A 15,735-nucleotide genomic window follows, 5' to 3' on the forward strand; every position below is an offset into this window, starting at 1 on the left:
TACTTGTGCACTGGGTTATTATCTGCTCCTCTGTACTTGTGCACTGGGTTATTATCTGCTCCTCTGTACTTGTGCACTGGGTTATTATCTGCTCCTCTGTACTTGTGCAGCGGGTTATTATCTGCTCCTCTGTACTTGTGCACTGGGTTATTATCTGCTCCTCTGTACTTGTGCAGTGGGTTATTATCTGCTCCTCTGTACTTGTGCACTGGGTTATTATCTGCTCCTCTGTACTTGTGCACTGAGTTATTATCTGCTCCTCTGTACTTGTGCACTGGGTTATTATCTGCTCCTCTGTACTTGTGCACTGGGTTATTATCTGCTCCTCTGTACTTGTGCACTGGGTTATTATCTGCTCCTCTGTACTTGTGCACTGGGTTATTATCTGCTCCTCTGTACTTGTGCAGCGGGTTATTATCTGCTCCTCTGTACTTGTGCACTGGGTTATTATCTGCTCCTCTGTACTTGTGCACTGGGCTATTATCTGCTCCTCTGTACTTGTGCACTGGGTTATTATCTGCTCCTCTGTACTTGTGCACTGGGTTATTATCTGCTCCTCTGTACTTGTGCACTGGGTTATTATCTGCTCCTCTGTACTTGTGCAGCGGGTTATTATCTGCTCCTCTGTACTTGTGCACTGGGATATTATCTGCTCCTCTGTGCTTGTGCACTGGGTTATCTGCTCCTCAGTACTTGTGCACTGGGTTATTATCTGCTCCTCTGTACTTGTGCACTGGGTTATTATCTGCTCCTCTGTACTTGTGCACTGGGTTATTATCTGCTCCTCTGTACTTGTGCACTGGGTTATTATCTGCTCCTCTGTACTTGTGCACTGGGTTATTATGTGCTCCTCTGTACTTGTGCACTGGGTTATTATCTGCTCCTCAGTACTTGTGCACTGGGTTATTATCTTCTCCTCTGTACTTGTGCACTGGGTTATTATCTGCTCCTCAGTACTTGTGCACTGGGTTATTATCTGCTCCTCTGTACTTGTGCACTGGGTTATTATCTGCTCCTCTGTACTTGTGCACTGGGTTATTATCTGCTCCTCTGTACTTGTGCAGCGGGTTATTATCTGCTCCTCTGTACTTGTGCACTGGGTTATTATCTGCTCCTCTGTGCTTGTGCACTGGGTTATCTGCTCCTCAGTACTTGTGCACTGGGTTATTATCTGCTCCTCTGTACTTGTGCACTGGGTTATTATCTGCTCCTCTGTACTTGTGCACTGGGTTATTATCTGCTCCTCTGTACTTGTGCACTGGGTTATTATCTGCTCCTCTGTACTTGTGCACTGGGTTATTATGTGCTCCTCTGTACTTGTGCACTGGGTTATTATCTGCTCCTCAGTACTTGTGCACTGGGTTATTATCTTCTCCTCTGTACTTGTGCACTGGGTTATTATCTGCTCCTCAGTACTTGTGCACTGGGTTATTATCTGCTCCTCTGTACTTGTGCACTGGGTTATTATCTGCTCCTCTGTACTTGTGCACTGGGTTATTATCTGCTCCTCTGTACTTGTGCAGTGGGTTATTATCTGCTCCTCTGTAATTGTGCACTTGGTTATTATCTGCTCTTGTGTACTTGTGCACTGGGTTATTATCTTCTCCTCTGTACTTGTGCACTGGGTTATTATCTGCTCCTCTGTGCTTGTGCACTGGGTTATTATCTGCTCCTCTGTGCTTGTGCACTGGGTTATTATCTGCTCCTCTGTACTTGTGCACTGGGTTATTATCTGCTCCTCTGTAGTTGTGCACTGGGTTATTATCTGCTCCTCTGTATTTGTGCACTGGGTTATTATCTTCTCCTCTGTACTTGTGCACTGGGTTATTATCTGCTCTTCTGTACTTTTGCACTGGGTTATTATCTTCTCCTCTGTACTTGTGCACTGGGTTATTATCTGCTCCTCTGTACTTGTGCACTGGGTTATTATCTACTCCTCTGTACTTGTGCACTGGGTTATTATCTGCTCCTCAGTACTTGTGCACTGGGTTATTATCTGCTCCTCTGTACTTGTGCACTGGGTTATTATCTGCTCCTCTGTACTTGTGCACTGGGTTATTATCTGCTCCTCTGTACTTGTGCACTGGGTTATTATCTGCTCCTCTGTGCTTGTGCACTGGGTTATTATCTTCTCCTCTGTACTTGTGCACTTAGCTATACTTGTGCACTGGGTTATTATCTTCTCCTCTGTACTTGTGCACTGGGTTATTATCTGCTCCTCTGTGCTTGTGCACTGGGTTATTATCTGCTCCTCTGTACTTTTGCACTGGGTTATTATCTGCTCCTCTGTACTTGTGCACTGGGTTATTATCTGCTCCTCTGTACTTGTGCACTGGGTTATTATCTGCTCCTCTGTACTTGTGCACTGGGTTATTATCTGCTCCTCTGTACTTGTGCACTGGGTTATTATCTGCTCCTCTGTACTTGTGCACTGGGTTATTATCTGCTCCTCTGTACTTGTGCACTGGGTTATTATCTGCTCCTCTGTACTTGTGCACTGGGTTATTATCTGCTCCTCTGTACTTGTGCACTGGGTTATTATCTGCTCCTCTGTACTTGTGCACTGGGTTATTATCTGCTCCTCTGTACTCGTGCACTGGGTTATTATCTGCTCCTCTGTGCTTGTGCACTGGGTTATTATCTGCTCCTTTGTGCTTGTGCACTGGGTTATTATCTGCTCCTCTGTACTTGTGCACTGGGTTATTATCTGCTCCTCTGTGCTTGTGCACTGGGTTATTATATTCTCCTCTGTACTTGTGCACTGGGTTATACTTGTGCACTGGGTTATTATCTGCCCCTCTGTACTTGTGCACTGGGTTATTATCTGCTCCTCTGTACTTGTGCACTGGGTTATTATCTGCTCTTCTGTACTTGTGCACTGGGTTATTATCTGCTCCTCTGTAGTTGTGCACTGGGTTATTATCTGCTCCTCTGTACTTGTGCACTGGGTTATTATCTTCTCCTCTGTACTTGTGCACTGGGTTATTATCTGCTCTTCTGTACTTGTGCACTGGGTTATTATCTTCTCCTCTGTACTTGTGCACTGGGTTATTATCTGCTCCTCTGTGCTTGTGCACTGGGTTATTATCTTCTCCTCTGTACTTGTGCACTGGGTTATTATCTGCTCCTCTGTGCTTGTGCACTGGGTTATTATCTGCTCCTCTGTACTTGTGCACTGGGTTATTATCTGCTCCTCTGTACTTGTGCACTGGGTTATTATCTGCTCCTCAGTACTTGTGCACTGGGTTATTATCTGCTCCTCTGTACTTGTGCACTGGGTTATTATCTGCTCCTCTGTACTTGTGCACTGGGTTATTATCTGCTCCTTTGTACTTGTGCACTGGGTTATTATCTGCTCCTCTGTACTTGTGCACTGGGTTATTATCTGCTCCTCTGTACTTGTGCACTGGGTTATTATCTGCTCCTCTGTACTTGTGCACTGGGTTATTATCTGCTCCTTTGTGCTTGTGCACTGGGTTATTATCTGCTCCTCTGTACTTGTGCACTGGGTTATTATCTGCTCCTCAGTACTTGTGCACTGGGTTATTATCTTCTCCTCTGTACTTGTGTACTGGGTTATTATCTGCTCCTCTGTGCTTGTGCCCTGGGTTATCTGCTCCTCAGTACTTGTGCACTGGGTTATTATCTGCTCCTCTGTACTTGTGCACTGGGTTATTATCTGCTCCTCTGTACTTGTGCACTGGGTTATTATCTGCTCCTCTGTGCTTGTGCACTGGGTTATTATCTGCTCCTCAGTACTTGTGCACTGGGTTATTATCTGCTCCTCTGTACTTGTGCAGCGGGTTATTATCTGCTCCTCTGTACTTGTGCACTGGGTTATTATCTGCTCCTCTGTGCTTGTGCACTGGGTTATCTTCTCAGTACTTGTGCACTGGGTTATTATCTGCTCCTCTGTACTTGTGCACTGGGTTATTATCTGCTCCTCTGTACTTGTGCACTGGGTTATTATCTGCTCCTCTGTACTTGTGCACTGGGTTATTATCTGCTCCTCTGTACTTGTGCACTGGGTTATTATCTGCTCCTCTGTACTTGTGCACTGGGTTATTATGTGCTCCTCTGTACTTGTGCACTGAGTTATTATCTGCTCCTCTGTACTTGTGCACTGGGTTATTATCTGCTCCTTTGTGCTTGTGCACTGGGTTATTATCTGCTCCTCTGTGCTTGTGCACTGGGTTATTATCTTCTCCTCTGTACTTGTGCACTGGGTTATTATCTGCTCCTCAGTACTTGTGCACTGGGTTATTATCTTCTCCTCTGTACTTGTGCACTGGGTTATTATCTGCTCCTCTGTGCTTGTGCACTGGGTTATCTGCTCCTCAGTACTTGTGCACTGGGTTATTATCTGCTCCTCTGTACTTGTGCACTGGGTTATTATCTGCTCCTCTGTGCTTGTGCACTGGGTTATTATCTGCTCCTCTGTACTTGTGCACTGGGTTATTATCTGCTCCTCTGTGCTTGTGCACTGGGTTATTATCTGCTCCTCTGTACTTGTGCACTGGGTTATTATCTGCTCCTCTGTACTTGTGCACTGGGTTATTATCTGCTCCTCTGTACTTGTGCACTGGATTATTATCTGCTCCTCTGTACTTGTGCACTGGGTTATTATCTGCTCCTCTGTGCTTGTGCACTGGGTTATTATCTGCTCCTCAGTACTTGTGCACTGGGTTATTATCTGCTCCTCTGTACTTGTGCAGCGGGTTCTATTATTGATCTATAGTTCCTATTATTCGATGACCCAGTAATTACTGAGCCGATATCACTGAAGGTCACTGTCGGCAGGGAGGTTTGGCGCTTTGCATCGGCCTGGCAGCTCCTCTGTCTGGGGGCACCATGGCCATTGTTATGTATGGGCAGTGCAGCATTTTCTATGGACGGTGCAGACACAGTGCTCTCTCTGTTCCTGCACATAAAATAATAAATGGCATAGTGAAGTATTGTATATGGGATGTCGTGCCTCAGGCAAATCCTGCCCTCTGCATTAAGAAGATGCTGCTGCTGGGTCAGGGGTCCCGATGCTGTACTTCCCTACTATAAAGGGGAGGATAATTGCCAGGAAGTTCAGCAGAGGGTCAGGAAGAGCACAGTGCACACGGTATATTCCAATGATCCATCACTAAAAACAAGTATATACAATCATACAAGTATGTAACGAGGTACAGGGACAAATTCTGCCTCTCACTCCCATTATTAAATGATCCAGATGGGCCAGTGCTGAGGAATCTCTCCTGCACTGACTGGGTAATAATACAGCTAGCAGCTGCTTTGTCATCTCAGTCACTGCTGTCAGTTTCTTTGCAGAGCTGCTGCGCTCTGCATAGGCAGTGACTGAGATGACTCAGGCTGAACAGATAATGAATGAGGACAGTTTTTCATCATGGGCACAGTGCTCTTCCAGAGATGTCTTTCTAAAACACTCAAGTAGGCTGAAGACTAGAGTGAGGGTTAGGGCTATGGTTAGGACTAGGAGTAAGGTGAAGGTTAGGGTTAGAAGTAGGGCTAAGGTTAGAAGTAAGGTGAAGGTTAGGGTTAGAAGTAGGGCTAAGGTTAGGAGTAAGGTTAGGGTTAGAAGTAGGGCTAAGGTTAGGAGTAATGTGAAGGTTAGGGTTAGAAGTAGGGCTAAGGTTAGGAGTAAGGTGAAGGTTAAGGTTAGAAGTAGGGCTAAGGTTAGGAGTAAGGTGAAGGTTAGGGTTAGAAGTAAGGCTAAGGTTAGGAGTAAGGTGAAGGTTAGGGTTAGAAGTAGGGCTAAGGTTAGGAGTAAGGTGAAGGTTAAGGTTAGGGTTAGAAGTAGGGCTAAGGTTAGGAGTAAGGTGAAGGTTAGGGTTAGAAGTAGGGCTAAGGTTAGGAGTAAGTTGAAGGTTAGGGTTAGAAGTAGGGCTAAGGTTAGGAGTAAGGGGAAGGTTAGGGTTAGGGTTAGAAGTAGGGCTAAGGTTAGGAGTAAGGTGAAGGTTAGGGTTAGGAGTAAGATGAAGGTTAGGGTTAGAAGTAGGGCTAAGGTTAGGAGTAAGGCTAAGGGTAGGGTAAGGGCTAAGGCTAGGGCTAAGGTTAGGGGTAAGGTTAGACTTTAGAGTAAGGTTAGAGCTAAGGTTAGGATTAAGGCTAAGGCTAGTGTTAGGGCTAAGATTGGAAGTAGGTCTACAGTTAGGGCTAGGGCTCAAAATAGGAGTAAGCCTAAGGTTAGTGTTAAGGTTAAGGTTATGAATAGGGCAAAGGTTAGGGTTAGGACTAAGGTTAGGCTTAGGGATAATGTTAGGATTAGGGCTGGTGCTAAGGATAAAAGTTGGGCTAAGTTTAGGGCTAAGGCTAGATAGGGGGCAAAGGTTAGGGCTAGGGTTAGGAGTAACTTTAGAGCTAGGTAATTAAATAGTGAAATAAAAAAACAAACCGTAATAAAAAGTAAATAAACATCATAACAATGTATAACTTTTTAGTTTACAATTTTATGGCAGATGAGGACAAAAAGACGAACTTTAATTACAGCAGTATTTTCTAAAAAAAATGCAATATCGGTGCTTGGGAAAGAAGGGGTCAGTACAGGCCTGGCGGAAGGGACAAAGGGAGCGGAAATGATCCATAGATTAGGGGATGTAAACTATTTACGGTACTTTGCCCCAGGCGGTGCCAACCCACGCTATGCTGGTCAAAATTTTCCTTTTTTAAAAAAATTTTCAATGAAAAAAAAAAGACAACCTCTATTGAAGTCTATGGAATAATGGAGACAGCAGCTACACTAGACATCAATGAGGAGAGTCTCTCACACACATGATCACCTCTTCCCAGCTCCATGGCATCAACAGATAAGCCGTCAGGGCCCAACATTTTGGCAAGCACCCCGCACAGAGTACAGTATGTCCATATATTTAGGTTGTACCTGGCAGGGGAGCAGCGGGAACACATCATACTTTTCCTCAATTTTATGTTTCATTTCACTCTACTCTGTCCATTGTGTTGCTTTATTAATCCAACAATTTCAGGGGGTGTGAATACTTTTGCAATTATTTTCTTTCTTTTTAAAAAAATCACAATAGATCTAAAATAAAACATGCCACTTCTCTGGAAAAATATGGATTGAAAAAAATCGAATTTTGTGTCTTCAGCTCCTGTGCAGACCTATGTGTCTCTATGGTTACAGGCTACAAATGGTCTCTAAATGGTTAATCCCGACTACTTGCGCAGTTGCAGTGATTTCAGTTTAGATGCACTGGGATCAGTAATAACAGAAACTGGTTGCAAAAGTCTGCACCTACTAAGCAGATGGAAATTCAGCATTTAAAGTCCTCCAAAACCAGAGGATAAGATCTGAAAAGAACAGAAGTAGATGCTTTTTTCTTTATATTTTTCTGCTGGTTTAGTTAAAAACAAATAAAAGAGTAAATCAAAATCTGCTCAGAGCCTGTGATAGTTGTGCATTTCTTTGTTCTCATTCATTCTCAGAAATGCAGAGAAATTCTCATGTCCAGCTCCTCTCAGAATGACACCGAGGCCCCCTACAGGCGACTTTGTAAAGTGCAGCTTTCTCTGCAAAAACTTTTCAAAAGTGATCAAACTTCAAAAAAGTTTAAAGGGAGAACCCCCCCCCCCCTTTTTAGACATCAAGACGATTACCCCACGGCACACAGATGATTGTGCTTGGCTAAGATGGTATCTGCAGTGTGTGGTGGGGCAGCCCTCTGTGATGTCCTCATGTCTAAAGACAAGCAAATCTTTTACAATTTGAATTCTAGAACTTTCTCAAATTTTCCCTTAAAAATTTGATTTGCTGCCAATATATATTGTAGAGCCTGGAAAATATGTGTCTAAGGCCGGCCTCACACTCAGCGTATCAAAATACGGTCCGTATTTTACGGCCGTAATATGCAGAAAAGTCCCCAAAATAGTGATCCGTATGTCATCCGTAGTCAGGGTGTGTCAGCGTATTTTGCGCATGGCATCCTCCGTATGTAATCCGTATGGCATCCGTACTGCGATATTTTCTCGCCGGCTTGCAAAACCGACATCTAATGGATTTATGGTCTCAAATGTTCGAAAAAACATATATACAGTATATATATATATATATATATATATATATATATATATATATATATATATATATATATATATGTCATTGAGACACACACACATATATATATATATATTCTGTATTTATATTTAATTCAGCGCGATATATGTGAAAAGCCGGTAATTCAATTGCCGGCTTTTCATTTCTCCTGCACAAACCCGACAGGATATGAGACATGATTACATACAGTAAACCATCTCATATCCCCCTTTTTTTTGCATATTCCACACTACTAATGTTAGTAGTGTGTATGTGCAAAATTTCAGCGCTGTAGCTGCTAAAATAAAGGGTTAAATCGTGGAAAAAATTGGCGTGGGCTCCCGCGCAATTTTCTCCGCCAGAGCGGTAAAGCCAGTGACTGAGGGCAGATATTAATAGCCTAGAGAGGGTCCATGGTTATTGCCCCCCCTGTCTACAAACATCTGCCCCCAGCCACCCCAGAAAAGGCACATCTGGAAGATGCGCCTATTCTGGCACTTGGCCACTCTCTTCCCACTCCCGTGTAGCGGTGGGATATGGGGTAATGAAGGGTTAATGCCACCTTGCTATTGTAAGGTGACATTAAGCCAGATTAATAATGGAGAGGCGTCAATTATGACACCTATCCATTATTAATCCAATTGTCTGAAAGGGTTAATAAAAGACACACACATTATTACAAAGTCCTTTAATGAAATAAAGACACAGGGTGTTGTAATATTTTATTAGGCTGGTAATCGACCTGAAGACCCTCGTTCTGTAACAAAGGAAAAATAAAAAAACAACAATATTCCATACCTTCCGTCGTTATGTCCCACGATGTAAATCCATCTGAAGGGGTTAAATCATTTTACAGCCAGGAGCTGTGCTAATGCACCCGCTCCTGCCTGTAAACCCTGGGTGCTGAATGGAAAGCAGGATGATCTGTACTTACCTTGAGTTGCGGTGATGCGCCCTCTGCTGGATGTCCTTATGAACTGGAGCCTTGCAAAAGTTCCCACGCTCGAGTTCATATGAGGACATTCAGCAGAGGGCGCCTCACCGCAACTCAAGGTAACTACAGATCACCCAGCTTTCCATTCAGCACCCGGGGGTTTACAGGCAGGAGCGAGTGCATTAGCACAGCTCCTGGCTGTAAAATGATTTAACCCCTTCAGATGGATTTACATCGTGGGACATAACGACGGAAGGTATGGAATATTGTTGTTTTTTTATTTTTCCTTTGTTACAGAACGAGGGTCTTCAGGTCGATTACCAGCCTAATAAAATATTACAACACCCTGTTTCTTTATTTCATTAAAGTACTTTGTAATAATGTGTGTGTGTTTTATTAACCATTTCGTGCTATTGGATTAATAATGGATAGGTGTCATAATTGACGCCTCTCCATTATTAATCTGGCTTAATGTCACCTTACAATAGCAAGGTGACATTAACCCTTCATTACCCCATATCCCACCGCTACACGGGAGTGGGAAGAGAATGGCCAAGTGCCAGAATAGGCGCATCTTCCAGATGTGCCTTTTCTGGGGTGGCTGGGGGCAGATGTTTTTAGCCAGGGGGGGCAATAACCATGGACCCTCTCTAGGCTATTAATATCTGCCCTCAGTCACTGGCTTTACCGCTCTGGCGGAGAAAATTGCGCGGGAGCCCACGCCATTTTTTTCCGCAATTTAACCCTTTATTTTAGCAGCTACAGCGCCTACATTTTGCACATACACATTACTAACATTAGTAGTGTGGAATATGCAAAAAAAAGGGGGATATGAGATGGTTTACTGTATGTAATCATGTCTCATATCATGTCGGGTTTGGGAAGGAGAAATGAAAAGCCGGCAATTGAATTACCGGCTTTTCTCTAACACCGCTGCGTATTTCTCACAAGTCACACTGCTGGTCCGTGTGTAATCCGTATTTTTCTCGCCCCCATAGACTTTCATTGGCGATTTTTTTGCGCAATACGGTGACAAACGCAGCATGCTGCGATTTTGTACGGCCATACAAGACCGTATATTACGGATGCGTAATATACGGCTGATAGGAGCTGGGCCATAGAGAATCATTGGGCCGTGTGTAATGCGTTTTTTACGGATGTATTTTCTGCGCTCATACGTCCGTAAAACTCGCCAGTGTGAGGCCGGCCTAACAGGTCTCCTACGTCTGTATTGAACCCTTTAGGGCTCTGTAATGCAAACACAGCCTTATTAATGTCCGAGTGACCTCCTCCTGTCTGGCTGGGGAAAATGAATGGTAACTGGTGGTAAATAACAGACTATTTAATAATATTAAATGCAGCAGCATCACACTTTGTAGGAGACGTAAATTCTTGAAATGGTCCAAAAATTATCCCTTTTCCAGGGGCAAATGCCTGCCTTTCCAGTGTTTATACAAATGGGGGAAGCTTTGTGGCTACGTAGGTATACGGATGGAAAGTAAGGTGAAGAAACAGCCAGCAGTATTATTGTGGTGCTTGTGAAAGTTAATTGGTAAAACAATTGCAAATCTTCCTTAATGGGAACCTGTCAGCAGGATTGTGCGCAGTAACTACAGACGGGGTCAGGTCGGCGTCGTTACACTGATTACAATGATACCTGGTGATGAAATCCGTCTTGTGGATGTTCTTTATTATTTGTTCCAGAAGAAGACAATAGCCGAAACGTGCGTAGGGTCAGGCACCATCACCCACCAGAGGTAATATTTGTACCATCTCGATTCTTTTTAATAGCTCTTCACACTCCTTTAGGAGAATGTTTTTCCACTAGGATTTATTTTGCCTTTTTTCTTGTATGTATTACCTTGTCAAGTATGTTATTCCATCAATTCAACCTCTGTATAACATGTGGTGGGTGTTTGGTGCTATTTTTCAGGTTTCCCACTTTTTAATAACTTTGTCTTTTTGTTGCTTTTTTGTTAATAAAATTTTGTACTTTTTATTATTATTGGTTCTTGTGTACACTTTTTTCTTTCTGATTCTATTATATTATACTGAACCCTTTACATGTCCTTTTAGTTTGGCACTCTATTTATATTTTTTGACATTTTTGGACCTTGCTTACTTTAATGCCTTAATTTTTGACCCAACTACCATTATATTTCTGTATTATGCAGATTTTTCTTTTGAGTGTTTAAAAATAAATCTGGCTTGCACTTTTTACAATAATAATAATAATAATAATAATCTTTATTTATATAGCGCCAACATATTCCGCAGCGCTTTACAGTTTAACAGTTTCAAACACAACAGTCATAGGTAACAATGTTAACAATACATTAATAAAGCAAAATAAGACAAAATAAGACGACCCTGCTCTTGAGAGCTTACAATCTACAATGAGGTGGGGAGATACAAAGTACAGGTGTGTATTTACAATGATGTATTTACAATGATGGTCCATCCATCTTCAGGGGGTGGGGGGTAGATGGAGATAGTGAATGGGCTACACACACAAACATAAAATGACCGATTAGGGAACGTGATAGGCCGCTCTGAACAAATGAGTTTTGAACGAGCGCCTAAAACTATGCAAGTTGTGGATGGTCCTAATATCTTGGGGTAGAGCATTCCAGAGGATTGGCGCAGCACGGGAGAAGTCTTGGAGTCGGGAGTGGGAGGTACGGATTAGTGCAGAGGTTAGTCGAAAGTCGTTTGCAGAGCGCAGCGGTCGGTTAGGCCGATAGACAGAAATGAGGGAGGAGATGTAAGGGGGTGCCGCACTGTGGAGAGCTTTGTGGGTGAGAACAAGTACTTTGAATTGTATCCTGTAATGAATGGGCAGCCAGTGTAATGACTGGCGAAGAGCAGACACGTCCGAGTAACGATTAGCCAGATGGACGACCCTAGCTGCTGCATTAAGGATAGACTGGAGAGGGGAAAGTCGCGTGAGGGGGAGGCCAATTAATAGAGAGTTGCAGTAGTCCAGACGGGAGTGGATTAGGGCGACAGTGAGAGTTTTTGTGGTCACCATGGTGAGAAAAGGGCGGATTCTAGAGATGTTCTTTAGGTGTAAGCGGCACGAGCGGGCAAGAGATTGTATGTGGGAGGTGAAGGAGAGATCGGAGTCAAACATAACACCCAGACAGCGTGACTGCTGCCTAGGCATTATTATGGTGCCACCCACGGAGAGGGAAACAACAGGTTTAGGGAGGTTAGTAGAAGGCGGGAGCAGAAGAAGTTCAGTTTTGGAGAGGTTGAGTTTCAGATAGAGAGCGGACATGATGTTAGAGACTGCAGACAGACAGTCAGTGGTGTTCTGTAGTACAGCGGGGGTAAGGTCAGGGGCTGACGTGTATAGTTGTGTGTCATCAGCATAAAGATGGTACTGAAAGCCAAATCTGCTGATGGTCTGTCTATTTGGGGCCGTGTAGAGGGAGAAGAGAAGGGAGCCAAGGACTGAGCCCTGAGGTACCCCGACAGTGAGAGGAAGAGGAGAGGAAGTGGAGCCGGAGAACAGAACACTGAAGGAGCGGTCAGAAAGATAGGAGGAGAACCAGGAGAGAGCAGTGTCCTTAATGCCTAGTGACTGGAGCCTAGAGAGTAGGAGAGGGTGGTCAACAGTGTCGAAAGCTGCAGAAAGGTCGAGAAGAATGAGCAGAGAGTGGTCACCGTTACATTTTGCTGTCAGAAGGTCATTGGTCACCTTGATGAGTGCAGTTTCTGTCGAATGTAGGGGGCGGAACCCGGACTGTGAAGGGTCTAGGAGGGAATGAGTGGAGAGGTAACGGGTAAGGTGGGAGAAGACTAGGCGCTCCAGGAGTTTTGAGATGAAGGGGAGATTGGAGACCGGTCTGTAGTTGTTTGCGCATGATGGGTCAAGGGTGGGTTTTTTTAGTAATGGAGTAATGATAGAGTGTTTGAAGGAGGAGGGGAAAATGCCAGAGGAAAGGGAGAGATTAAAGATTGTAGTTAGGTGAGTTGTGACGACTGGAGAGAGAGACTGGAGGAGGTGTGAGGGAATGGGGTCGGTGGTGCATGTAGTTGGACGAGAAGAGGAGACGAGCTTGGAGACTTCTTCTTCTGTGATGGGATCGAATGTGGACAGTGAGCCAGGGGAGATGCAGGGAGGAATGGGAGTCATTGCACTTGGTGTCTGGGAGCGGATTTCCTGACGGATATTGTCTATTTTCTCTATAAAGTGGGAGGCCAGGTCATCAGCACAAATGTCTGTGATAGGGGCTTGTGCTTTTGGCCTGAGGAGGGAGTGAAAGGTGTCAAAAAGTTTCTTGGGGTTGTTGGATAGTGATGAGATCAGAGTGGTGAAGTAGATCTGTTTGGCAAGGTGAAGGGCAGAGTTATAGGTCCTTAACATAAATTTGAAGTGTATGAAGTCTTCTGGGGTGCGAGTTTTCCTCCATAAGCGTTCAGCACACCTGGAGCATCGCTGGAGAAATCGGGTTTGCGATGTGAGCCAGGGCTGTTTCACTCTGTGTTTGGAGGTTCTGAGGGTGAGGGGAGCTACTTGGTCTAGGGTGCTTCTAAGAGTGTCATTGTAGTGATGTACAGCCAGATCAGGACAGGAAAAAGAGGAGACTGGGGACAGTGATGAGTGTAAGGAGTCTGAAAGTGTGTGAGGATTAATAGCATGTAGATTTCTGAATGTGTGGTAGGTAGGAGTGTGCTGGGGTGGGCGAGGAGTTGTGAGTGTGAAGGAGAGAATGTTGTGGTCAGAGAGGGGAAGTGGTGAGTTATCTAGGTAAGAGATTGAACACAGCCGGACAAAGACCAGGTCCAGGGTGTTACCGTCTTTGTGTGTTTCAGAGGTTGAGAGCTGTGAGAGGCCTAGGGAAATGGTTAGTGATAGAAGCTGGGATGCAGATGTGGAAGTGGGGCTGTTAATGGGAATGTTGAAGTCTCCCAGGATAAGGGTTGGTAGTTCTGAGGACATGAAGTGCGGCAGCCAGGCTGAGAAGTGGTCCAGGAAGTGGGTGGGTGAGCCTGGGGGCCGGTATATGACCGCTACTCTGAGGGAGAGGGGACGGAAGAGCCTGATGGTGTGGACCTCAAAAGAAGGGAATGAAAGTGAAGGAACTGGGGGTATAACCTGGAACGTGCATTGGGGGGACAAGAGTATGCCGACTCCACCACCAGGTCTGTTAGTGGGTCTTGGGGAATGGGAGAATTGTAAGCCACCGTGGGAGATGGCAGCAGGGGAGACAGTGTCAGAGTCCTGGATCCAGGTTTCAGTGAGGGCCAACAGATTGAGAGAGTTGTTCAGAAAGTAGTTGTGCAGGAAAGGGAGCTTGTTACATACAGACCGTGGATTCCAAAGGGCACAATTGAAAGGGAGAGATGAGGGAGTGCAAGTAATATTAATAAGGTTAGTATGGTTTTGATATGAGGTAGGGTAGCGGTTGAGGTTGGGGGATGGGGGACCGGGGTTGGGGGATATGTCCCCCGAAATCAGTAGGAGTAACAAGATAAAAAGCAAGTAGTGTTTTGAAATGTTTGAATTTTTTTTGTGCAGTGTGTTTGGGTAAGATGGGCTGAGGTTTTTCAGGAAGGTGAGAAGTGCATGGGAGCTGTACATGGGAGATAGAAGCAGTGAGGAGCTGATGTGTATGAGTCGTGGTGGAGGGGGGATTGGGCGGTGAATGTGGATTGCAAGGGAGCATAGGAGGATAGGAATAAAGCACATGGTGAGAAGGGAGAGCAGAGTGTGGGTTACCTGACTCCTGCCCTGACTAACTGCCATGGAATAACTGCGGTATCACGACGCTTATCTTCCGTGACGCTTTGCTTCTGTGACGCGTGCACCCCCACTAGTGTGCCCCCCTAAGGATGGTTCTACATTTATAGTCCAGTGATGGGTCAAAAGAGATGGATTATGGGACCAGGGTGGGGATAATTTGGCAGCTGGGGCCAGCACACCAGGGGGTGGTTAAATGATCAAAGGCATTGTGGCTGGCAACATGCTATAACACCTTCACTTGATTGTATCTAGAGTGGCCACAGTAAGGGTACCGTCACACATTGAAATTTCCATCGCTACGACGGTACGATTCGTGACGTTCTAGCGATATCGTTACGATATCGCTGTGTCTGACACGCAGCAGCGATCAGACACCCTGCTGAGAATCGTACGTCGTAGCAGATCGTTTGGAACTTTCTTTCGTCGCTTGATCACCCGCTGACATCGCTGGATCGTTGTGTGTGACAGCGATCCAGCGATGTCTTCGCTTGTAACCAGGGTAAACATCGGGTAACTAAGCGCAGGGCCGCGCTTAGTAACCCGATGTTTACCCTGGTTACAAGCGTAAACGTAAAAAAACAAACCGTACATACTCACCCGTCGGTGTCCTTCAGGTCCCTTGCCGTCTGCTTCCTGCTCTGAGTGCCGGCCGGAAAGTGAGAGCAGATCACAGCGGTGCTGCGCTCTGCTCTCACTGTACGGCTGCACTCAGAGCAGGAAGCAGACGGCAAGGGACCTGAAGGACACCGACGGGTGAGTATGTACGGTTTGTTTTTTTACGTTTACGCTTGTAACCAGGGTAAACATCGGGTTACTAAGCGCGGCCCTGCGCTTAGTTACCCGATGTTTACCCTGGTTACCCGGGGACTTCGGCATCGCTCCAGCGCCGTGATTGCAACGTGTGACCGCAGTCTACGACGCTGGAGCGATGATCATACGATCGCTGCGACGTCACGGATCGTGCCGTCGCAGCGATGAAAATTTCAATGT

The sequence above is a fragment of the Ranitomeya variabilis genome, chromosome 1, assembly GCF_051348905.1.
Source record: "Ranitomeya variabilis isolate aRanVar5 chromosome 1, aRanVar5.hap1, whole genome shotgun sequence".
Classification (NCBI taxonomy): domain Eukaryota; kingdom Metazoa; phylum Chordata; class Amphibia; order Anura; family Dendrobatidae; genus Ranitomeya; species Ranitomeya variabilis.